This window comes from Centruroides vittatus, unplaced genomic scaffold (assembly GCF_030686945.1).
Source record: "Centruroides vittatus isolate TY-2023 unplaced genomic scaffold, ASM3068694v2 contig_926, whole genome shotgun sequence".
Taxonomy (NCBI): Eukaryota; Metazoa; Arthropoda; class Arachnida; order Scorpiones; family Buthidae; genus Centruroides; species Centruroides vittatus.
Genome location: NW_027122612.1, coordinates 2,635,754 through 2,660,513, shown reverse-complemented (window position 1 = coordinate 2,660,513; position 24,760 = coordinate 2,635,754). Strand labels below are relative to the sequence as shown.

General features: G+C 29.6%; 1 long non-coding RNA gene across 1 annotated transcript in view; it reads right to left on the bottom strand.

Moving 5' to 3' along the window:
* LOC136984634 (uncharacterized) overlaps positions 1-24,760 on the bottom strand; it is a 58,802-nt gene that overhangs the window by 17,224 nt on the left and 16,818 nt on the right. Inside the window, exon 2 of the long non-coding RNA XR_010882217.1 lies at positions 4,271-4,333. This is a non-coding gene — a long non-coding RNA (uncharacterized lncRNA). The remainder of the gene's footprint in view (positions 1-4,270; positions 4,334-24,760) is intronic.

Sequence of the window (24,760 nt, the reverse complement as noted above, 5' to 3'; positions counted from 1 at the left end):
AAAAATGCGCTGCCTACAACTTTAGATATTAATACATTACTTGGGACACTTGATGTAAAGCAGAAAAAAAAGAATGCATACATGTATAGGAATTAAAAAAAAAAACGTAATTACGATAATTAAAATGACCGAATTTAAGAAGAATAAACGGCACATAAAACAGAATTTAATGTAACTAAGAGATAATACGAGCAAATTAGAAAACGTGGGCGTATGACGTCATTGATCATTGAAAGAGCGGTTGTTATGGCTACGGGCCTCTGACGTCAGACAGAAGCATTTATTCAGGATAAAGTCACCTTGCCAGTGGAAAACAACTTGGATATTTATTTTCCTAATTTATTCATCAATGAAGGAAAAAGATGATCAGATCGAAATAAGTTTGTATCGTTTGTTTTTTTTTGCCTTCTGAAGTCGAATGGATAATTAGATCCTGACGACACACAACGTTTTCTTGTCTGCTGGAGAGGTTAGGGCGTTCCATCTGCTATATTTGGCCCGGCGGCACACAAAGAACCTTTATCCTGAATGCCCTCCGATTTGTTGGTACTGTTTATCGGGCTCTTCCCGATAAGGCAGAAATCGCTTTAACCTCTTAGCAACAGTAGTTTGCTGTATATTTATGTATATATTCGGTTAGGAAGAGTAATACAACATACTCTTAAATGAGAATTCACGAATTTAATCTATAAGGTAGCCATAAAAATATCTATATATGAACAGAATCTATACAACCAATGCAAACACAGCGAAACACACCTACGCGTAACAATATACAAACACACAGATTCAAAGCAGAACACTGAATAACCAATAAAAAACAAACCGTATCAGTGAAGAGAGGTAAAAAAATTATATTCTAAGCAAATTATAAGGTCTCCCTTCTATCACTAAGTATACTCAACTTACACAAGAATTATCACCAAATTAAAATGTTAAATAAATAAAATTTATTGAAAATACGTTATTAATTTATTGACATTAATGATATTTAATTGAACGTTCAGCATTAGCAATAAAGAATTTTTTGATAACTTTAACACTGATAAAAAGTATTTTACCCGGATCCGAGATAAGCTCGTTAATTTAATCACCATAAAAATCTAAAATTTAATTCTAATTAATGTACGTAATTCTAGTAAATTAAATGAGAAACAAATGCTCTTCTAGGAATTCAATCTACATAAAAACCATTTAGGACAGGTTAGCAATTTATCAGAATATTCGAAATTAAGATTAATAATTCATCTTTTAAGGTGAGAATATATCTTAATTTCGAACAAATTATAAATTATCATCCTGTTTTATTTTTAAGTGGCATTAAAATTAACACGTTAAATATAAAACTTAATCCGACTATGAGGAAACGATTACAGAAGTTTTATTGTTTTAATTTAAGCATTTATTTTGTAACATTTAAGTAGATTTTGTATACGTTTAGTGGGGTTACTTATTTAGTTACTTAATCTAAAATGTGGTCTATTATTTACAAAAACATGACAACAGACCAAAACAATACAACCTAACAAACTCTGAGTATAAACATGAAAGACTTCTTTATACTAATCTTATCAATAAACCAACAAAAAGACTACTAAATCGTCTCATCTGACACATTAATTTACTCTAAAACGGGACTTTTATGCTGTAATTTATATATATATATATATATATATATAATACACTTATAAACATGCAATCATTTTAAGATATGGCAGCCCAAACTTAGTGTTAATTAAATAAATTTAATTATATAAATTTGAATTGTTAACACTATAAGAAAAGACAGAACAATGTCTATAAATCGTTTTTTAATGTAGAGTCTTTAATGGAATAACCATAAATTTTATAGAGTGATATAAATCTACAGTATCTAAACACTACGCTTACAAGATAAACATGTGATAGGCTGTATGTAAATGTTATAGTTCTACATATATACTGTATAAATATATCGCAATTATTTGTTTGAAAACTAAAAAAAATTGCAAAATATATATTTATATAAGACTCCTATATAGGCTAATTATACTTTAGGCATATTTTATTTTTGTACATTTTTAAAAACCCTTTTCTATGTTATAATTACTGGTTTATCCCTCATGGATTCATTAATTGATCGTAAATTTATTTTTATGATCTAGAAATAGTAGGTTAGACCTACCACTGTTTCAACTGTTTTAGGCTTCATTATACAGTACTTTTATTGTGTATTCTTAATTACTACAAAAAAAATCAATTTTAATATAAAATAAAGTAACTAAATGACAAAAAATAATGTATTTTTGAATCGCTTTTTTTCATTGATTTTTTTTACAAACTATATAAAAATTAATTCAATTTATCATATAACCTTGTCATTGTCGAATCTATCAAAAATGTTATCTACTCAATCACAGAAATAATATCATTACCATTTTTTCCATATCATATATTTTATTATCGATATTTTAAATCCATCATTTATTCATCTCATGTGACTTTGTTATTGTCACGCATTGCGAATTAAATATTCCTAAGCCATTTAATTTTAACAATGGGTCTTTTTTATGGAAGACAACACATACACAAGATCCATTACTGTAAGCAAACGTAGGAAATTCATAGATTATAAAGTACAATTAAAAAAAAAGCCCACTTATTTTGCTAATTACTTTATATAACATTTTAACAATTATTTATTTTTGTTTAATTTCTTAAAATACACACAAGATACTTTTAGAATGTCGAGTAATAAATTGATTTTAAAAAATTATAATAAATTATGTTTAGTCACATTTGATCCAGCTATTAAAGTTTATCGTTAAGTTCTATAAACATTCGTCATTCATCTCTTTAAATGCAATAAATAAAAGGCTTTTTATTCCATAACGATTATTCTTTTTGATACCCTTCGTGATATCATACCATTTCCTTTAACCAGATACGGTTACAGTAAACAAAGTTTTAATTATTAAATGATTGTGAAGCGAATAAAAACAATAATAATAATAATATTAAAAAAAAACTAAATAACTTCCCACAACTCAGGAGAAAAGTACATACAGTAAAACCTGTCCAAAACGGAACCTCAGTAAAACAGAAACCTGCCTAAACGGGAAAAATTTCTTAGAAATGGAACGATTTTCTGTGTTAAAAAAAAAAAAACCTGTTCAAAATGGAAATCTCCCAAATTGTCGGTACATTGAAACCTGTGTAAACCGCACGGGTCCGTTTTACACAGGTTTCAATCTTCTAGCCTATTTACGTAATTCGCATATTTAGAATTATACTTAACGAATATTTATGAACTTAAATTATCCACGAAATCTTTAATTATATTAAGATAACGATAAGAGTTATACTCCCCCCCCTACTTAAGAACGTAATAAAGACGAAATTAAAGAATTTGAACAAACGACGTATAGAATGAAGATAATTTAATCTTCTAAGCTTGCGTCACGATAAGAGAGACAAACAGAATCGTCCTCTAAATCACATTGGTTCGAGTTTTGCAATCAATATCAAATCCAGTACGGGGGAAGAGGAAAAAACATGGCCCAATGACGTCACGTGGCGCCATTCGTTAAGCACCGAGCATGCGTTGCTTGGAGCGGTGCCAGTAAGTGCTCGTTTGGAACGTATCCAAGGCTTGATGAAGCATTGTTGCTGCATATCTGATCCCGCATCTGGTAAACAAGTTTGTTTTCCGATGGCACAGCGCGGACAGAGTATTATAGTGATCGAACTCTGATGTGCGATGTGCATAATCGATAACTTATCGAAGTGAGAAAGATAAGCAACGTGAGACTGTCATCACTCGCTCGGCATATTGCCAGACGTTTCTAGAAAACAATATAGCCTAAACCAACTACTCTACAAGGCAAATAACAAAAGGGTATCTCTTAAGAATCAGGAATATCTTTTGTTATTTTTAATATAAACAATGGAATCTTGCTCTAACTTGTTTATATATTGTAATAAACTTATATAAGAAATGTTTAATTTAACATATCCAGTATAACCTCCGAATAACGCTATTTAGAGGTAAATATAATGCTTATCCTATTTGAAGGGTGTGGGGACTGAAAAAATGTTCGTTACGTAGAGGTGTCCACTATTAGGGAGTGTCCGTTAATGGAAGTTTTCTTGCTTTAAAACTTTAAATATAGAAAAATTGGAGTAACATACTGTACATATAATTTTCTGTATTTGCTTTCCTCTTTGTCACATCTTCCTCCACCTGCTTCTCCCTTCAAAAAAGGATAAACTTTAAAAAATAATACGATACCGAATACGTTTTCCGGTTTGGCATGTTTCCGTTTTATTCAGGTTCCGTTTTGGACAGGTTTTACTGCAATTATAAAAAATACAGTAAAATATTAAAAATAATTAATATATTCAAAATAACAAAAATCAGGGTTATATTACTATACTAATTATTATTTGTATACAGTACTTTCATCTGGTGTGTTGCTTTAATTAAACATAATACACGACACAAAAGCTATAGAAACGAAATTAGAATAACAGAGAGTGTGTGTATATATATATATATATATATTATAATAAAAATCGGGCTAATATACTGTCACGATGTAGATTATATGCTAATGATAACTAAAAATCGCGACAACTTCAATTTCCGGTTTTGGATCGCCCTGAAAAACAATAGATATAATTGCATAAAAATGTCGAACTTTTTAACTTTTCGATATAATAATCGTGTTTTTTTTTAGTCGTAAATCATTTTCCTATTAGTGTCACAGTCTCAATTATAGGGACGACCCCGGGAAAACAGCAAAATTTTGTTTGGGGCGTCAAATTATACATTATAGTCGCGATCATTCTATTGTTAATATAATCTATTCGTAGATTGGTTATAATTTAAAAATTGCTTTTTATATAAGGTAATTTAGAATTAATAACAATGTGTATTTTCCTTAACGGCTGAACTAATTCCAGAAAGAACACTGTCGTTAACAATTTATAATTACAATATTATATCGGAAAAAAATAGAGCTTAAAATAATTCTTCGACTAAATTTTCCGTAATTTAAAATAGAAAATGTAATTATTATTATTATTGTCGTAAAAATTGAATAAATTAATTTAAATTAAATTAATTTTGCACTTTAGCAGTAACCAGTTACGTGTTTATTGTGTAAATCAGACTATTGATTACACCTCGATAGCATCTCACTGCAACTCAGATAGCTTTGAATTGCAGTGAGAATGTAATTTTATAAAATAAAAAACCAAAAATAACATAGTTTCAAAACATATGCCTGTAATATATAACTTATATACAATATTAAATCCAAGTACAGAGTATAACAACACATAGAGAGTAACAGGGGGCTGAATATTATGAGAATGAATTATTTAAACACTAAATTCATACATTTAAATTTCTTTAGAACAATAAACTTTTAAAATTAATATACACATTCATTACAAAACATAAATTTGAAGTTTCCATTGATATAACTTAATAGAAATCATTTTTGTAATCAGAACAGCACAGGACTGAATAACACTGGATGACCTGAACTGAAGCTTATATTCTTTATTCTTCTTCTAGCTTCGGGTCATCCAATCTTATTCCTATATTCTTCTTGTTATGAATATACTCATTACTTCTGATCGTATTATATATATATATATATATATATATATTGAGGATTAACGAACATGTACAGTACACTATAATATATATATGTGTGATATTTCATTCCTCTTCAAGTTTGAGAAAAATGAATTAATTTTAGAAGGAATAATTAAAACATCTTTTTTTTAAATTATAACTTCAAAAATTTGAGAAATTCACTGTTAAAAAAAAAAAACCTTTATTTACATAATAACACGTTAAAACCGCACTAAAGTAGGCATCTTCCTGGAGTTAATATTAACACAAAAGAGGAAAAACAAATAAAAATAACTTAGTTGTTTTTCACTGAAGTGACAGTTTGTTATTCGAAACGTTATTAATTAAAAAACAAAATCGTTCATTAATATATATTATTATTATTTTTTTTGTGTATGAGTCCTACTCTTGATGAAAATATAAATGAAGTATGAGTGTGAGCTAATTTGTTTTCTTCATTTCTGAAAGTTAAACTGGATCAAAAATAACTTCTAATTAAAAAAAAATTATTATTAAAATTCAATAAGAGCAGATTTATAGGATATTCTTCATTAACTACCGCTGATAATTAAAAATTTAAATACATTTAAGTTTTTCATTTACAGCAAATAATTAATTTATAAAAAGAAAATATGTTTATCACTTTGAATACGTTTCAAGTTTATAGTAATTTAATTAAGTATTATTAATCAAATTAATATTTTCATTTTATGCTTTTTACATTTTGTAATTAACTTCTTATGCATTACTTAATAAAAAGTGAATTTATTGAATTACCACTTATATAACTAAAGAAGTTACAGCCAAACTTCGATTTAGTGTCACTGCGTGTTCGCCTTTGAAATATTGTATGGCGCTATATTGAGGTACTGTACCTCAAACGATAAGTATTAGAGATAATAACGAGGTCTTCACAATGTCGAAAGTCTGAAATTCACATAATTTTATGATAAGAATATCGGAAGAAATCCGTTCGCTCATTATTCATTCCAGAGGAGGATTAAGATGAGGATTTTTAATTTGTGCAAATAATATATAAAAGTTTTATTGCTTTAATAATCATTTCAAATAAAATACTTTAATATTTTTGATTTTGTTACAAACATTTTAAAGAAATAATGATGCTCCCACTAGTGATGAAAAAAAAAAATCTCATTCACTATGATCCACTCTACATTCATCAGAGCTTTACAAAAGCGCTATATCGAGGTTTGATTATATTTTCCACCTATGTATGCATAATAAAAGTACCGCAGAGATTTTGGGGAGAGTTTAAAGTATAACACCACAAACAAATTCTTAAATCTATTTGTAAAAAGATATCACATCATAATTACTTCAGAGCAGATTTATAACAAATATTTTTTAAAAAGAAGATCAATTGTAAGCAGTATATTAATATAATTCAAGCTTTTAAAAATTACTTATACTTTCTAAACATTTATCAAAAGCCATTGAAGTCGGGCTCTTTTGTAAGTTTTATTCTAAGCACTTCAGCTTAAGTCCCAGTTTCCTATTCACGATTATATGTAAAAAGATACACGTAAGGTTTTTAATAAGAGATTTCTGACTTATTTTTAATACGAAAAATACGTTTAGAAAGCAGATATGAATCTTTAATTTTATAAGTATATGTGAGTGACCTACCAGATAAAGGATATCCTTTCGGATATTTATTTTCATATATTTTTAACTTAACAAAATTGAGAACAAGGTTAAAATATATTAATAACAATACTACGGAAGAAAATATCGAATAAACAGAATAATCATTTATTTATTCAATATTTAGAATATTTTATAAATAAATTATTCTGTCCATTCTGGCAGATTTCAGTATGTTTCTAAGTAGCGGAATTGAAAATAAAAGATTGTTATCTGGAATTGCTAATTGAAAAAAAAGGAAAGAAAATAAAACTTAATTCTATACAAAAGTCATAATAGTTTTAACTACTTCGGATAAAATGCTCGACTTCTCCACCAATTTTCCCAATTAGAGAAGAACCAAACCCATAAGTCAGAAGACAGCGAGTTACTCGATCGCATTTATTGAGGCAGGATCTTTACTAATCCACTTTTATTACTTTTCCAGGATTTGTGACTCAGTTCGGGATTACCTAGAGACTTATTGTTAACTATCCTGATAAATTCTAAGCCACGGTCATTGGCTGGAGTAATGGGAAAATTTTCAGTTTTTCAAATGTGATATAACCGAAACACGATAGAGAAGACTTTAAAAACAATTAATTTATTCATTTTAATTTTAATGGATGATACTTCATACTGAAATATATGAAGTGATAATTAAAAAAACAAAATAAATAAAAATGGCGTGTAGATTAATCAACTTATACCTACCAGCAATATTTAATATAAGAACAAATGTTTTCGATCAGATTAGACTGATTTATCATGGGGGCAATCGCCTCTTCAGATTTTTATTGGTAATAGGAGCTTCGTTACTTCTTTAAAATGATACAACAAAAATTTTAAAATGTAGCCGTATTTTATCTTTTGAGCTTTAGTTTATTTTAAGTAATTATTAAAGTAATAACATTGTTAAAAAAAAAAAACACGAATTAAAACTCGTTTCCTCTAAAGATCTGCTCGTGGATCTTGGATCGTCATCAAGTTACAAAACCTTTAAATTAACAAATTACTCCTACATATTTGATATGACCCAGTTTTAAATTCATTAGTATTAATAAAAATAAATCATTTATCACCACGAAAATATCAAAGTGTAAAAAATAATTAATCATCTTAAAAGTGAATAATGATTTTTCAGCATTATTCACCATCCAATATTCCAATTATTCCCTCCAAAAAAGTGATTCAATGTGTAGAGAAAGTGGAATTGTTCCGGTTGAATCTATAAACGTTTTTATTTTTTATTTTTTTTAATGAGGCTACGTCGAAACATTATTTATATATCTCTCTGTAGTCCTATTAATATGATAACAATCGTGTAACTTATTTTTGTAAAGGTAAATACCCCAACTCGATTGTTCCAAACTCACACAGAAGATATCAAATAAGACTGACGCGCGATGATACCCAGAAATGAATTATAAGCATTTTGCATTATTTATTAAGTGACGTCAAAAGAAAAAAAAAAAAAAAAAAAAGGAAACTTTTCTGTACTAAATTTGAAGATATCCGTTTCTGTTATACTACTTTTCTTCTTCATTTAAATGCAAATCATTATAATGATTTGCATTTAAATTATAATCGAGAATATTATTGTAAATACTAAAAATTATATTAAAATTTTAATATTCCATGCAATGTTAATCATGTTTTCTTTTACAATTTCTTATTTATTTTTGATGTAAAAAAAAGTATAATTAAAAGTCACTTAAAATGCAATTTCTATATCTTCTTTTGTCGGAGACGATAAGGTTCTAACTTCAAAAATTTAAATCAAAACACGATTTATTTTCTTCATAACAGAATTATTTGGCTGCATTAAAATATTTTATGTATGGAATATCGTGTAATGTTTAAAATATACTCTCCTTTCCAAGTAGTAATAATAAAGCTATTTATAAGCCAGGCATGCTAATTTTTTAAGAAAAAATTTATTCTAGAAGCGCATACAAATGTACATCATAAATTCTACTTTTATCATTGTAAGTCGAAACGACTGAAAATAGAAATAGCGTGCTTTAAATATGAATACTCTCGATTTTCTATTGTTTATTACGGTAATCTTCAAGATGCTTCGAGAAAATCAGCTGAAAACTGTAGAAGTAACGGACATTTCCAGTTCTCAGCATCCTTTTCACTACGGATAAGACACGAGAAAAATCGGTGATTAGCCAATTGATTTTATGATAGTAACATGAACATATCTTGGCGACGAATCCCGAAAAGGCCGCATTGTCCGAGTGGACTCGACCCATTAACCTCCCACCTGGCCCTGACAAAGAAAAGGATGTACAGTTGGACGGCGGAAGGCGGAATCTCGCGCGACTGATGGACACTCTCTGTCGCTCCACTGATCAGCATCCTGTTTAGGCTACATAAAGGAACAGCCTGGTAATGTACAAACATAAACATTGCTGTAAAGCCCGGAAGTGTATATATTTTATTGTCGGAAAAGAATTGTGCGGCTTCATTGTCGAGTATGGTTAGCAGCGTTATCGGCTGGATGCTTCAATCTACTCGTTTTAATGAAATGCAAATAAGTTTCCGCTTTATGCGAAAAAAATCTTTTGTTTTTCCTTTCATTTTTGATTATTTTACGTTTAAAAAAAGAACTAAAAGTATAGATATTAACATAAACAAATTCTAATTTTCTTCGCTAAAACTGAGCTTCCTTAGAAAATTATTATTGATGGAAGAATTATTTCTGTAATTCTGAAGACGATATTAGAGTCGTATTGAATAAAAATGACGCTTCTGCATAATTTTTTTTATCAATTAAATTATTCCATGCAACAAAATTAGTCTCCTTGAAACTTTTTGTAAAAACGGGGAAAAGAAATCCTGGATGAAATCGAATCCGAATCCTCCTAATTGAAGTCTTATTCTCTGTTTAACAATTAGCATTACGACGAAGCGTGACAACGTGAACTCAATCATTAACGTGTTATTTACAAATTAGATCCCTGGCTAAATCGATAATACATATAGGTTAAATGCTTGTTTAATTTAATCATTAAATTAGAGAATTTGATAAGTCTTAGCATTTAATACACGGTAAGTACTTAGTAACACGTTACGTACTGTGCATTTTTCAATTTCCTGATAAATATTATAACAGATTTTGCTAGCATTAAGAATAATAATTACATAATCTATCATTTCACATAAAACCAGGAAAATAATAGAACAGCCTCATTTTATCCATTCGTTAAAAAAACCGCATTTTTTAAATTTAAATTAGCAATTATGTTGGTCTTATCGATCTAGAGAGACTTGTTAGCAATATTTTATATAATACTGTATAATGTATAATATTCTTGACAATAACAATTCATCTTTGTTCAACCAGAAAATGCTTCAGAACTTCATTAGCAGTAACACTACTAAAGCCAATTAAGGTCCAAATTAAAATATAATATAAATCATAAAAGTTTATTTAATAAAAATTAATATTTTGTTAGTTTTTTATGTCACATCCTAGAAACTATAAAGTTTGACTTTATACATTTATAAGATTCGCATGCACAAGAGAAAATTATTAATCACTAGAAACAATCCCTTTCCGCTAAAGGCCTACAAACCAACCAACCATTTTTTTTTTTTCCTTCTTAGGCCTTCAAACCATCATATTTAGTGGATTATTTATAATCCACTGACCAGATTATATTGCTACAGAGTTGCTGCCCAGTACAAAACTTCAATCCCTCGTGTGCCTCAATGGATATAGACACTGAGAGAGTGAGAGTATACGTCAAGAATAGTAAATAAACCCTTAGAAAAAATATATGGAAGGTTCAGTTCTTAAAGTGAACCAACTCCAAATTAAAATTTCTTTTATTACCTACTTTGTATATAAGTTATTTTTAATTTTTCTCCATTTTATATTTGGAAAGATGCATTAAGTACACATAGTATCCATTAGTGTATTTTGATTTCTTTTTAACTTAAAATAATAATTCCTAAATAACTTGATATATTTAATTATTGTTTTATTCATTTATCTATCTACAAAGGTAAGAGGTCTTCTGCATTCTTCTATAATTATGCTACCAATTAATAGTAAGCCATATATATATATATATATATATGAAAATATTTTCTAACAAAGATAATTTCAGAAAGAAGTAAAATAAAATCATTGAATTTCACGAGTGCTAGAAATTCAATACTAACAAAATGACTACGTAGCGCAGATTTAAGAATATCTTTGCTATGGGTCTTTTTTCCAGACGATAAATTGAACATGTTAACACTTCATTTAAAAAAAAAAATAATTATAATTTTAAATTTTCTCCGTTTTTCCGCTTTTTTACAACACCCACTTGTCCATATATGACAGTTTCCGGCTCATCTCGGATAATCCAAGGTCTCAAATCATTCATTTTCATGCTTTACTAGAGGACCAATCCCATCAGAGGACGGGGCCGAGTGTTTCCCTCTCACGATCAATATAAAATCAGTGGTCCGGACCGGATTCAATCCAGGATGCCTTATTGCAGTCAGAGCTTTGACTTTATATGCATTGAAAAAAATCTAATAATACCCGAGGATCCGACTGAAATTGATTAAAGCCCTTTTAAATCCATAGAGTCGGAGTCGAGTACCAAATGATAAAGTTAAAAAAGGTGCTGAGTCAAATTTTATTTCATCGATATTTCAAGGAGGAAGCCATTTTTGCTTCTTTGAGTTGTTGAGTTTTATTATAAGAAAACAAACAATTCTTAAGATAGTCAATGTTATCATTATAGTTAAACTCAATTATTCTTTCTTTCTTTTCTTATCCATAGCGACCCTCAATGACCTTATCCAAATGAATAGAAAATCAACCTGAGAATTTCTGTCAAGCGAATAAATCTTATCTCCATTAGGTAAATTTCAAAAAAAGAGAAAGAAATTTCAGACGAATACTGCTGTTTGCCCCCAAAATTCTCTGACCCGAATAACTTCTCTTGCTTGTCCAATGTTCACTCTTCTTTCTAAACAGTTTTTATTCTTTTCGTTTTCTAAATAGCGCGTTTTCGTTAATTCAAATTAAAATTATAACAAATCAATGGACTTTTTCTGTGCTAAGAAAATAACTATTGCTGCTATTGTGTTTTATATACGGTAAATAAGCAAATTTGAAATTGCAAATAATTTCGAAATTAAATCGATTTTTATACGAAGTGCAAATTATAATTGTAATTAATTAATTTGTAAATGAAAACATATTCACTCCCATCAAAACATGATTAATAAAAAAAAAACAATTTTTCTCATGTTTTTAAAGAATTTTTTTACTTTCATTCTAATTTTTTATTGAACATTCTTAGAATTTCTTCTTATTATTTTGGAAAGGAAAAAAAAAATAATAATAAAGGTAAAGGAAAACTGTTAAGATAAAGAATGCCTGCTTCCAGTAGACTACCTAATACCAGTAATTTAGTAAGCAGAAAGTGAAGATTTTTAGATAGAAAATAAAACAGTGATTTCTTTGAATAGCAAGAATTTCACAATTCAAGTGAAAGAGAGTTATCATTATACATTCTTTATTCTTTAATGGATCGTTGAAATCAAACGACAGAAACAGAAGCAGTTCATGTTTCTGTAAAGATAGTATTATAACATTTAAAGCTAATTAATGATAATTAACATAATTTAAAGGATGTATTAAGTTATATGTAAAGAAAAAAAATGAATTCATAACTATTTCCGTAAATACATAAAGAAAGATTGCTTCAAAAAAGATTTTAGTTCAAATGCTTCAAATATACCAAGATGAAATTAATTACAATCAAGCAGAAATTCAGATGACTATGCCATAAATATGAACAACTGCCACGAAGAATTCGGATTAGGATCGATCCGAGACTTTTAAGAGGTTCTTTCAGCATTCTTCTTTCAAGAAAATCAACATAATTTATGGTCATACAACCGCTATGTAAGCACGCTGGTGCCACGTCTTACAATCTTTTCTATCTATAAAAAAATTGGAAGATTCGGAGTCAAGTCAAGCCTCGATATAGCGCCACAATCGTAAAGCGTCAATGAATACTTGCGAATAAATTTAGATAAGTTTAAGGAATATTGCTGTTATAGAACTGTGTTTGCATTTAAAACATTATCGCCAAAAGACGTGATTTTCAAACCCTCAAACTCATTACTATACCTAATTGTCACTTGTTACTTCAATTTAGCATCATACTCGATTTAATGCCAGTATTTTCGTATATATATTCAAATATCCCATACTTTTGTGTAAATTTTTCAAAACTAAGTTCTCTTTCCAAAATGTTAACCAAATGGGCCCCAAAGTCCCAGCCCCAGTGCATTGCACCGACTACACCTAGCTAGCTCATCACTGGTTGGTAAGATAAATCTTTTTATTGAATAACGAATACGTGACGTATTCACAAAAGGCTTATTCTTTATATTTATCCTTATAACTTTTACTTAAAAAGGGAGGAAGTTATCGAAAAACTATTTTAACTATGTATTGCGTACCACTTATTTATTGATACAGTCAATACAAGATGTTCATAAACTGGTTTAAGGTTGCTTGACAATGCAGAGTTGTGGGTTCAGCACTCAATATTTACATTAATTCGCATTTTAGCGCTACTCCTTTATAAGAACTTACAACCAGAACCTGTTTACGTTTCATTATTTGAACGAATTTAACAGAAAGTTTTATTGTGAGGGGAGCAATTACGCGTATAAGATTAATAAAAACATTGAAACTTTATCTAATATTAATTAACGTTAAAATCAGTTTACGTTACTGTCACCTCTTAACCTTGTTCTCAATTTTTTGGCATTCACTTACACAAACGGACTCAGTTCATGTCCAAGAAGTGAATGACGTAAGAACATCTTCAATATTTGTCTTGAGTAATTTGAATAACTTCTTTAAACACGCTCACGACCCTAAACTCTCATTTGGCCTAGAACTAATTTTTTTATTATTTCGTTATAGCCCTAATTTAAAGCGAGAAAAGTACTCCAGCTCATTTATTAAACGTAAAAATTAAATATAAAAACGAGCAGGGATTACTACATTTGAAATATATTGAGAGACCTTTTTATAAAATTTACAAAAATTCAGTGATTATAACGTTTATTAAAATACATTCGATTTAAAGACCTTTTGGTAATAGTGGACCCCCGTTCTCCAATTAGTGCCTTAAGTCGACCTCCTCCTGTATATATAATTTTATTGTGTAGAGAATATTTGTTAAAATAGATTTCAAGTGGAAAAAGAATTGGAATAAATGGAAGAGAATTATATTGTAGCGTACTTCGAAAAGTAAAAGTTATAATAAATAATTTCTAAATTTTTAGTAAACATTCGTGATTTACCTCAACTTATAATTAAAAGGTTAAACCCAACGCTTATAATATCAACTTGTATATTTAAAATGGTATAAACTAGTATATTAACGAGGGACAAATCAAGAAAATGTTAAAAATTTTAGTGCTATAATTAAGAACGGATATAAAAATTATCGAAATTAGTTTTATTTCTGTTCTTAATTAAGCTGTATCCATATTTTCCTTTAATAAATCTTTCAGGTTTAATTAATTTAATTACAATGAAAATGTTTAACGAGATCATCAAATAAGCAATTTCGATAAATTAACTCAAAACTTTAAATTACTTTAAAAACTGTTTAAATTTTCAAATAATTCAATAATATGGTAGCGCTAGATCGAAGTCTGATGATATATATACAATTTTCATTTGTATGTATATCATCAAACTTCGATATAGCGCTACCATTTGTTCGCCTCCATTTCAGAGACGAAAAATGCTGGCACTAAATCGGGTGTGTCGCTGAACTGGAGAACATCAAACATTAAGATGGTCTATACACAAATTTAAGCTTGGTAATCACATGTTTTATTGATTAACCGTATTCAGCAATTTAAACTTCTTGAAGGATTTTCTAATATCTAAGAGGAAGATTCGTCCACTTGTATTCACGGAGGTGGCTCTACTTAGAAGTGGGTTATACCGAGTTGTTTGACTGTATATAGTCTACGCAATATAATGTATAAAATAATATTTAGCAAATCGTAATTTTTATTGAATTTAATAAGTATTATTTCTATCAATTCCGGAAATAAACGTGCATGATACTAGAACAAAGAAATGATAATGTGTTTGCATCGATTAAACAATAAAAAAACATCATGACATATTAAAAAATTATATAACAATTCGATTCATATTGTTATCTTACCGATAAATATATATTCAGGACCTTCGTAAGCTACTATTATTAATAATTTGGACATGTTTCTATATATAAAAATATTTACATATGAAAAAAATTATTATTATTATTGGTGTCATAAATAGAACAAAAGTAATTTCCGAGTTAAAAAAAACCCATATAATAACGTTGTTAAGAATAAAATAAATAGTTTATATTAATTTTACCCGAAATAAACTTTGATTTTTGTATTCAAACTCTAGATACAATAAATAAAAGACCAATGGCTAAGTGGATAGAACCACTGAACAGTGGTGTTGGTCGCGGATTCGGTCCTCACCAAAGACTAGCCACGCGGAGTTTTCCGGGATTTATTCACGTTTGTAACACCTAAATAGAGGCCAGTTTCCCATAGAAAGTCCTCATATAGTCCACGTTTTCACACAATGTTTTCCAATATAAATCTAACGGAGAAAAAGATTAACTATGAATAATTATTATAAACAATATAAATGCTTATATATTTACAATTATAAGTGTCGATAAGTACTCAAGAAATTAGAAAAACAGCTTTAATAAACATAAAATTCAAACATGCTACCAAAATCTGAATGGTCATTAAAGTGAGATATGAAATGTATTTTGTAATATTTGATTTGTGATACAATAATTGAAAGTATGTAAAATTTAAGCAAACTTGTAATAAATTTTTGTTAAAATATTAGCAATACTTAACTTTCACAATATAATATGAAGAAAAATAACTGTTTTAAAGGAATAAGTTTATTGCATACAAACGTCCTCCAATTTTCAAAACATAAAAAAAAAGTTAATAATAAATACAATTTATTTTGAAATGTTCTTTGACAGAATTAGAAGCCGATACTAAATTCTAAATATTTTATATTTATAATATAAAATAATTTATTATAAAGACCTAATTGACATAAAAATACAGACACAAGAATGATTTAAAGCCTCATTATTCAAAGAAAGAAAAATAAAAAGACTAAAGAGGCGAGTCTTTGGTCTTTTTTCCTCCCTTCTTTTGTATGTAAACATATATCCATGCCTAAAGCATAATTTATAAATCTAGCATTTGGCAATACAATAGAAACTGTATGTATTTTTTAAACCGTAAAAAAAGCATCATTTTTCGTTTTGAAATTGCTTTCTGGGCCACTGATATTTATGAGTTACTGTGTGTAAAACCTTTTAGATGACCTCTGTAAATCTATAATTAAAATTTCATAAATAGATTCTTCGTAAGCGTTTATAATAAATATCAAAATACATTTTCTACGTCTATCCTACGAATTAACTAAGAAAACTTGATTTTTGATGTAAAAAATGTCAGTACAACTAGTGGCGTGTTATAGCTTCGCGGGGCCCAGGAAAATTTAAATTAGGGTGGCCCGTGTACTGTTGACTTCAGACGTTTTTCTTCGAGGGAAATATTTTCGTATAAAAGATTGTCTTGGTCCCCTGTTGGTGGGGCTTCAGGCAAATGTCAGTTTTTCACCCATAGGATAACGCGCCACTGGGTACAACATCGTGGTAATTACGAAAAAATTCTTGTTTCTGTATAAATTTCGTGCTACAGGAATGAAATGTGGAAGAAATTTGCGTTAAAATTCTATATATTCTTTCCGTAATAACACGTCATTGTAACCGTTGTTCGTACAAAATTATACAACAACAACAACAACAACGTGACTTATCGTGACGACGTCCGAAGATTCTTTTATCCACAATTCTGATTTAATTTAAGCTTATAGAATTTTCTCATTCATAAAAAAAAAAGAAAAGATTATCGAATTTTTCTAGACTTTATTACTTCAGCCGAGAAATCAGATATAATTTCTGGACAACAGCAAAACTTTTTAGTGGAAGATGGATTAGATAAATGACTATCGACAGAACAAAGATGATTTTTCGAAATGATCCGGTTGGTAAACAAGAAACGTGTCGGGAATATATAAAGCTGAGAAGATTTTTCTTCCTTCCGTGACCTATTATTTTTTTAATCGACATTAAAATCCGATCGTTCTAGTTTACTTATCATGTCAATAGATTGTATCTGCTATGTTTGCAGTTCGACGGGAAGTGCTGCCCGATATAATCCTTCCTCTCTTTTAATAAAAACATAAATAAATTTTATAAATACTAATTTTATAGGAAAAGAGAATGAGAAAAGTCATTAGTATTTTCTCCTTTCGTTATACAATTTTAACTTTTTTTCCCCTTAAGACAAAATGCTTGTAAAAGTCGCATTATTATGATGATTTTAAGCTTAAAAACCCTATAATAGGATAAATTCTTCGATGTTTTCATTAATTTAAACATTGAAATGTCTCTTCCTCTCTCTAAAAAGCAGAGACATTAGATTAGAGGGCTTTTAAATCCTGAGAAAAAGGTTCTTTGCTAGAGCACACTGCATTTAAATGCATTAGTTAGTTTTAAACATGGTGATATATCCAGAAAGATATTGATTGTATTTCATAAAAGATTTACAAGTAAATTCGCAGATTAAAATCTTTTCAAATTTACAATAAATCTTGTAGTAAAAAAATGCAACTTTGACGCTGAAATGGCAGGTAAAAACTGTAATTTTAAAGTTTATATACCTGTCTGCTTTTATGTACAGTACATGACTAGGCCTATAAATAAAGTCGAATAAGCTTAGTCTTCATTTCGTTAAGCATACAAAATTAAATTAATAAAATATTTTATTATATAACCTTTTTTTTAAAACCAAATTACTAGAAATATGTAAATAATAATAGATCAATTTCGTATGAAGTAACAGACAAAACAGTGTTGACAGTCGCTTAAAAGGTCTAACAACTACTCAATAAAAATTATAAACGAATCTAAAAATCTATTAAATTTAGACAATTTAAAATACTTTAGAATTAAATTCATTATCAATGTTTTCATAAATTTTAAATTCAACATCTTATCTGATTAAGTAATTAGCGTCATATTCAGATATTAAATGAGATTTTATATTTTCGATTATTCGGGTAATAATAGAAGATTAAACCTCGGCCAATGAATAGAATAAATCATCTAAAATATTCTATCCTAACTCCAGAGTTAGTAGTAAACAATAGGGAAACTAAACAACAATAGACTATAATTTATCGACCAAGAGAGGCAAACAATGGAGCCACGAATTATCCCCGAATGTTCTCAGCGCACGCTGAAAACCAACACAAAACCAACAAACTCATTCGAACTTTTGGTCCAAGTCGGGATTCTCAGTGTTGTAGACAATGATAAATTGAAATAAACATTTCGATCTTGTCCTTGGCTGTTGCAGATGCTATCGTGTGACGTCAATAATAGGGTATTTATCATCAATCGGAGGGCTGACAATACAACAATAATATTGAATCAAACCCATTTCACTTAAAACAATAATTTATTGTTCGATTTGCTCTCGACTGCCATTAAACCCAACAATAATCATTCATTACTAGTAGCCTGTTATATAAATAGAAGTTAGATATATATTAAATATCGATAAGGAAAAGGCTGAAGCGTGACCCTCAGGGTGGAGGTTTCAGAGGGTGATTAAAATAATTCAAAATGATTAGCGTATCTCCACCCTGGATGGGTATTTTGGATAAGAAACCCCCCTTCCGCTTCGTCTATGTATTGCCTCCCATGTTATTGTCCTTCCATCAGTATTGCCCAAGTTCTCGCCTTTATGTAATCATTTATTCTAGCTGGTTTGACTTGTCTTCCGGGTATTAGCTATCTGAAAATCTCTCGGAGAGATTGGGTGTAACTTCGTGTAACATCTGTCAGTAGCCTGCTGCAGCAGCTGGTAATCAAAGGGTTATCCATGCGAGCTTTTCGTATAGTCTATATTTTATACGTGGTCCTCCAACCAGAACGGAAAGAATAACATTAAATAAAACCTATTAAAAAAAGAACTGGACATTGAATAAATCTGAATAAAAATTACAGTCGATATTCATAGCTGTAAACATGGAAAAAAACCCTTTATTTTGTCGGATGTGCAAAAAGTAGCCTACTTTAGAGAACGTGGAAATCTAAATCTGTCCTTTGAGAGGGGGAAAATTCGATCAATGTTTCGTTGAAAGAAGAAAAGAAAAAAAAAATCGGTGAAATTATTTAGGATTTATTATTCAATAAACTTTACGAAATTTAAATTACTTCAATCTGTAGAGTATTTTCATGTTTATCAAATTTATGGAATACGAAACACAGTATATATTTTATATTGAATATTGTATGCCTTTTGTTTGAAAAATAAATAATCTTATCAAGTAGAAAATTTTCAATTTAAGCGCAGATACGAGAATGTTTATACATTTTCAATTTTATCAAAAAAATATTCTTGGAAAACGAAATGCGAAATGCTCTTTGTTCGTAATATTCTATTATTTCGTTACCCAAAACACTGCTTCGATATTAAACAGGCACTCAGTTTGATGAAAAAAAAACCGATTATGTCGTTTTAAAAACTAAAAAAAAAATATTTCAATTATAAATAATATGTAAATAAAATATTATTAAATTGCATAAACTGTAACAGTAATTCCCCATTTTCATCACAAATCGTACTGAACGTAGCACCAGCGAATCGATCATTCTGTCTTCAATACAGATATTTCTACATAATAAAATGGAGACGATGCCAAAAAAATACACGAAAAAATCGTATCTTTCATAAATATTATCTCCCTTTGACAATTTCAATTTTCATTACTACATATTTAATTCCTCTCCAGTGGTGCGTTATAGCGTCACAGGGCCTTCTAGGGAGGTTCATGTACTGTATACAGTGTTAACTTCGAGGGAATTTTTGGGGATATTTTCTTATAAAAGATTGTTTTGGGGCCTCCTGTCGGTGGGGGCCCGAGGCAATTGCCCATAGGATAACGCTCCACCGTTCCTCTCTGTTATATAAGATTTTGGATATTGAATTCTGTACTTTGACACTAATAAACTTAGACACATTTATCTAAATTTTTTGCAGATTTTACACTTTTATTGTCTAAACTACTATAATCTATTGATAACTGGTAGACATTTGAAGTTCTTATCTAATAATAAAAAAAACAATAATATTTTCTAATAATAACGTCTACGAAAATCAATTAATTTAACTAATTATATTACACTTAAAAACTTCAAAATATTTTTTAAAAAACTATAGGATAATTTAGCTTGAAACTAAAGTAAACAGATGATTATTATTGCATCCCGATATTCAGAAAGTTCGAAAGTTTTCCATTAGAGTAAAAGGGACTAGATGCTGGAGTTTTTCTTATCTAGAAACAAACAGCAGACATTTACTCAGCTGTCTTTCAGAAAAGGTTTTCCATTCAAATATCTCGGTAGGAAAGTGCATCGATAAAGTAGATTTTAGTTTACTTTGATGATTGCCATTGGGTGGATCGAGCATCTTCCATCGATTCAAATCTTTGTTTTCCGTCATCAATTCTGTGTACTTAAGAAAATTTCTTTAAAATAACGTATTGCCTATTTGAAAATGATGCAAATTTCATCAATTTCATACAAAAATTGTAATTATTATTATTATTTTTTAATATAGACCATAAGAGATATTCAGGATAATATGCATGGAAATTTGTAGCTTTCAGCTTACGATTTGTCACGAAATTGAGGAATAATCGCCCTCCGAATGCAATGTATTGATACTGTATTCCATTTGGTAAAAAAAAGGAAATGCATCATTCGCTTGGTAATCCTGTCACGCGGCAGCGAGTGTTCCTCCCAAAGATCAGTCACCGTAGTGGGTCACCAGCCACTCGTGGTCGTCATGTTTCATGCTACCTTCAAGGTCAATGTCGGTTCGGAAGAGAAGCCATGGCTACAGAAGAGTCGCTTGATAGCGGAGCCGATTCTCGATTGCACCGATTTTTGAACCAGAAGCTAACGACACAAGATACATTACTGTGTGACGTTTCAGGAATTGAATTACACTTTTTGGTTTTTATCAGTTTCTTATTCTTGAAATGAATCTCAGCTATTTTACAATAAATTTCATTTCGTGTACTGTATTTTTATATCGTCCACATTGTTATTTATGTTGGCCATATCGCTGCTAACATCTTGAAATTTAGGGTCTCGTTTTTATTGCATCTTCCATCTTTTAAGTGCCTGCTCCCTGTTTTACCCTCAAGTGCAATTCTGTTAAGCTCTTTGAAGATTCTTCTGACATGCTCCAATCAACTAGCCTACATTATCTAGCAGTCTCACAAGCACTAGAAGTATCGGGTATTTTTATAACTGTGTGTATGTGTTGTCTGTTTGTTCTCCTTTATAAATTTCAAGCATCATTTTTGTACTTGATTTTAAAGCAGAATACTGTATTAGAAATAATTACATTAAAGTTAATTATAAAATATATTATATTATAATAATCATCATAACGTTTTTAAAAGACAATATACAATAACCTACATCCAATACATAAACAAACACGTTGCGAATACCTTATCGATTGTTGAAAATTCAATTTGAATATTAAAAAAATATTCTCTTAAAAATTATTATTATTTAGAATAAAGTATCCATCACAAAATAGTGCATGATTGCCATAATTAATTTGTATAAAATTACTTAAGTCTCCTGTAATAAAACGCTTAATGTATAATCTTATGTTGACATTTTTATATAATTTTAAAAAAATTTATTTAGAAAATTAATCTTAAAATAATCCAATATACTTGTTCCATTTACTGTAACACCAGCAACATTTTATAATTATAACGTAAAAAAATAGAATTAGTTTCCTTATTGCTGTATTTCCTCCATCTGTTTTAACTTAATTAAAAGGTATTATTTAATAAGATAATTAATACTAAATTTCAACGTTAGAAAAAAAAGTAAATTGAAAAAATTTTAGTTTCGATGACTCATTAGCGCATTTTCAAGAATTATCCTAAAATAATAAAGTGAAACCATGATAAGTGTGTAAAATTTTGCTAAGAAAACTTTCCATCACTCAAGCCACAGTATTTATAAAGCAAGACTTCAAGTAATTTATCAATAAAAACTAAAATACATAATAAAAAATTCAATATGGCCACAACGTTCGACAGAAAGATCCTTAATGTCCACAAAAAAGAAGAAAAAAACGTAATCTATTAAGTTTTCATTCTATAATTCGTCATTTTTTAGGCAGTGCTTTCAGATCACTCCACATGGCTTGAGGGTGTCTTTCCCACAATTAAAAAAGGAGGATATTAAACTCATTGTCTAAACTAGATCTGAATATGAGGAAAAAACTATCATAATATAAGCATATTTATTACTTAGTAATGGCGCCAACTACGGGTCAAATCCGATTACGTTATCTTCAACTGTCTCGATTCTGACTCCACCAAACTATTGTAGATTAAATAGAAACCTCCCCTCTTACAATTTGCTAACTCATCTTTAAAAATCGAATATATGCTTTGTTAATTGTTTTCGTTGCTTCATTACAAGGGTCCTTCACCGGTTGAACGAGGTTGCCTTGTCAATGCATTCGGGCTCCAATCCATTCAAAATTATGTTGTAAGTCTTCTGATGCAAACAACTGTACTTTCACTCGGGTCACGGCTGGGATGGAGTAACAACTTCGTTTCTACGTGTAACATTGCACGAATCATCGATATTACTCTAGAATAAATTAAATATTCGATAATATTTTTGAAAAAACTGCACGCTCAAAGGCGTGATTTTGATCGTAGGAAGAATTGAAACACTCAAAGTATCATGAACTTCGATCTTGTAAAAAGGATTACGGAAGTAATTTAGTTTCATAAGTCTTCAAATTAAATGTATTTTTCTTATCGAAAATTAAGTCCGGCGTTATTTAGTTCACGGAAATACGTTTTAAATTTCTTCTTCCGTATTTTTATGACGACACTCGAGAGATGCCAGAAAATCAAATTTGAAGGCACACGAACAGATTGATGACTAGATAAAACGTTGGCATATGTCACAAGAATGTAATCTTAACGAAAAAAAAAAAAAACGGGGAAGAAAACTTATTAAAATATTCCAGTGTAATATGAACAATAAAATGCAACCGTTAACCTTTCCTTTCAGAAACGAGTTACAGTAAAAGATTGATCTGTCAGGGAAAATCTTAATGAGGGCAATTTCGGTTGAACACCTTAAGAAAAACTATTTGCACTTTTTAAAAAATTTATTCGCGGCTATTTAATTCTATTTTAACCTGTCCTTATTTAACAGGCAATATAGAGATGGCGATTTCTTGTCTTGTCCCTATGGTTCCAGTCGACACCTAACGTTCCTAACTGGGCTACGAGGGAAGAATGGTTAATGAAATCTCTTGTTAGAGACAATGTATCACACGTATCGTTAGCTTATTAATAATAAATTCGGTATGGTCTTGTATTCGGGAGACACGTGAAAGCCAGACGCATTGAATTTATCATCCATTCATAAACATAAAGAGGTTATCTTTGGTTGGGCAGCCATTTTCATATTCCCTGCTGAGAGCGGGAGCGAACCATTCGTCCTGTGGGAGTCGTCGCTCCTAACGACTACATAAACATTTGTCTACAACATCTGCCTTCGTTACGTGCTACATTCACCGGTCGCCTGGCAACCAGACTTAGCTGTCTAGAAACAACGTCGATGCCTCCGAAGGGGATGCGTGGGATTCGCTTCCACCCGGAGAAGGTTAGATAACAAACATTTCTATTTTTGAGGTTACTGAAATCCCCCTTTTCACATTTCCCTTCCGTCCATCATGTTTTTTCCCCCCCTCTTGAAAAGATGGTTCGTTGGATAGATCCTTTTCCGGTGTTTCCATTCTCTCCCGAAACACAGATAACTGTAAAAAAAGACTGATAATGTATTAGATAAATAATGAGGACAAATGATAGTATGCTTAGCAGTTGATAGAAAAGTTCTTTTTTTCTTTAATTTAAAAAAAAGCAAGAAAAAAAAACTATATTGAAGACGTGATCTGGATTAGATGTGACGTGTCATTCATAGCAATTTCTAGTCGATTTATGTGAACTGCCACTCAATAAACCTTTGAATTATCGTAAATATGGATTTAAAAAAAGATTAAAGATTTTTTTAATTGAATTTGTTTGATTTCTATTTTATTTTCTTAAGAATACTCACTTCCCCCCTTCCACCGTCTTATTTTTCAACAAAAAAAAATTTAAAAAATAAGCAAAATACAATTTACTTATCATAAGAAAATTGTGTGAGAGCTGCAGAGATCAGCCTTTCAGCGAAATGAATATAATTCCCATTG